Below are 2,862 nucleotides of genomic sequence, written 5' to 3'. Positions count from 1 at the left end.
AGAGTGAGTTCCAGGACAGCCAGGGCTACACAGAGAAACCCTGTCTCCAAAAAAAAAAAAAAAAAAAAAAAAAAAAAAAAAAAAAAAAATCTGCCTTAGAGTAAAACCAGAGCTTGATTCTTACCACTGTGGTACACTCTCCCATGCCTTACTATACTCAGAGTCGGTTTCCATAACAACATCCTCGAGGGGCAACAGCTGTGCCTTGGTTGAGTCCTTGTCTAGTTAGCCCAAATCCCTGGGTTCCATTCTAAGCACCACCACACAAAGTTGGCACAAATGGGCAGAGGCAGGAGAATCGGAAATTCAAGGTCATCCTCAGCTCCATGCTATGTCTGAGACAACCTGAGATCCAGGTGTGGTAAACCCAGAACTTGGGAGAGGCAGAGACAGGTAGATAGATACCTGTGACTTCAAGCCTAGGTGTGTATGTATAGTGAGTCCCAGGTCAGAGCTGCACAGTAAGATCTGTCTCAAACAAAAACAAAAACAAAAACAAAAACAAAAACAAACCAAAACAAAACAAAAGTAATGAGGGTCTGGAGAGACAATACAGTGGGTAATAGCATGGACTGCTCTCCCAGAGTTCCTTGCTTCAATCCTCATTCCCACATGGTGACTCACACTGTAACTCCAGTTCTAAGGGATCCAATGCTCTCTTCTGGCTTCCTTGGGCACCAGGCATTCCATGATACACATGCAGACAAAACCCTTATACATATGAAATAATAATAATGGTTTAAAAAACAAAGAGGAAGAGAAGCAGGAGAAAAAGTGGAGCAAGGGATGAAAAGGAAATTTCTGGTTTCTTTAGAGACTCAGCTGTGTCATGCAATGGTTTTTGGAAGCTGTCTTCTGGGAGGATGTTTTGCTGAAGCAGACACATGAGAGGATGTTTTGCTGAAGCAGACATGTGGTGTTTTTCTGGAAGCTGCCTGGTGAAAGGACATGTGATTTTTTTTTGACTTTTCAAGACAGGGTTTCTCTGTGTAGCCCTGGCTGTCCTGGAACTCACTCTGTCGACCAGGCTGGCCTCAAACTCAGAAATTCGCCTGCCTCTGCCTCCCAAGTGCTGGGATTAAAGGCATGTGCCACCACTACCAGGCTGACATGTGATATTTTGCTGGAGCAGACACGTGATGTTTGGAAAGGGTATATGTATAACCCAACAGACAGTGGATGATGCTCTGGTATTGATTTGCCTTGCTACTCTTTGCTGGTCTTCGTTGGTCTTTGATGATGCCGGTCTTCACTGAAGACATTCTGGCATTGGTTTGCCTCGCCTTCTTCACTGATCATTGCTTGTCGTGACTTCATAGAGAGAAACTCACTAAAGAACTTCTGGTGATATTCTGGTGGCATCTTGTGGCTTTTGCAAACTCAGGCATAGCCTCCTCGCCATTTTCTTCTGGCTCAAACTGCTGTTGCTGATTCATGAATGGTGTTTGGAAATGGGTTAAGCTACTGCTGCTGATTCATGTGAACTGAACTGCTAATATCCTCACAATGAAGATTAGAATTACCCCCCAAAGAACTACTTCTAAACAGGTCCACATCCCCCTTTGTCCTGTTATCCTTTCCTTTCCACTACCTCTGGTGGATGGTGGGCTGGAAGGGAGGTTAAAGCATTTAAGAACCCTTATTAAAGTAGGTTTTGTAAAAGCTCAGCCTACAAGGGGAGAGACTCAGCAGGTACAGACTTGGGCTGGGGAGGACACTGGATCCAGTCTCCCATACGTGTGGAGAAAGGACTGTATTTTCAGCACAGGACCTATGGGAATGGTGTTAAAACATGGAGTGGATCTTTTTCCTGCCCTAAACTCTTTCTATTTTCCACCTCTCAGAAAAAGCCACAACCATCCCTCTGCCTCTCTGTTCTCCCTCTGGGTTTATCCAAGTCAGCCCCAGATGGCCTCCCCATTTCATTCAACATCCCAGATATGATTTCATCTCAGCAGGCAAGGCTTGTGTGCTTGCAGATAGGAACCAAGCAACACAACTATAAAGAACTTTAGCTGGGCACGATGGCTCGTACATGCAATCCCAGGATTCAGCAGACTGAAGCAGGAGGATCGTCTGTGAGTTCAAGAATGATCCTGGATTCTAGAAGGAGATTCAGGACAGCAAGGGCTAGAGAGTGAGACACTGTCTCAAGAAAACCAACAATTTTCCTTGATATACTGTGCTGATTTTTTTCCTTTTAATTATGAAAGTAGGTTTTTCGACATTTTCTTTCATATGTATGAGTGTTTTTCCTGTGTGTATGTATGTGCAGCATGTGCTTTTGGAAGTCAGAAGAAGGCATCGAATCCCATGGAACTGATAGTTGTCAGGTGCCATGTGGGTGCTAGACACCAACGTCTTCTGGAAGAATAGCCAGTGCTCTTAACCACTAAGCCATCTCTCCAACCCTTACTTTTAAAAATTATTTGATCTAGGTGGATAAGTTAGCACATAAAGACACTTAGTGCCAAGTCTGCCAGTCTGAGTTTGATCCCTGGGACCATAGAGAGAAGAAGAGAACTGACTCCCAAAAGTTCCAGACTTCCAGATGCACATGGTGGCCCATGCTAGCACTCATGAGGGCACACACACACATTCCCAAATAAATGAGGAAATGTAATAAAAATACATTTTAAAATATCACCTGGGGGCAGGGCTGGAGAGATGGCTCAAGAGTTAAGAACACTGACTGTTCTCCCAGAGGTCCTGAGTTCAATTCCCAGCAACCACATGGTGGCTCACAACCATCTGTAATGGGATCAGATGTCCTCTTCTGGTGTGTCTGAAGATATCAACAGTGTACTCACATACATACATACATACAATAAATCTCTTTTTGTTGTTGTTGGTTTTTTTTTT

The sequence above is a fragment of the Mus caroli genome, chromosome 11 (assembly GCF_900094665.2).
Source record: "Mus caroli chromosome 11, CAROLI_EIJ_v1.1, whole genome shotgun sequence".
NCBI lineage: Eukaryota > Metazoa > Chordata > Mammalia > Rodentia > Muridae > Mus > Mus caroli.
Note: the sequence above shows the minus strand (reverse complement) of the source record.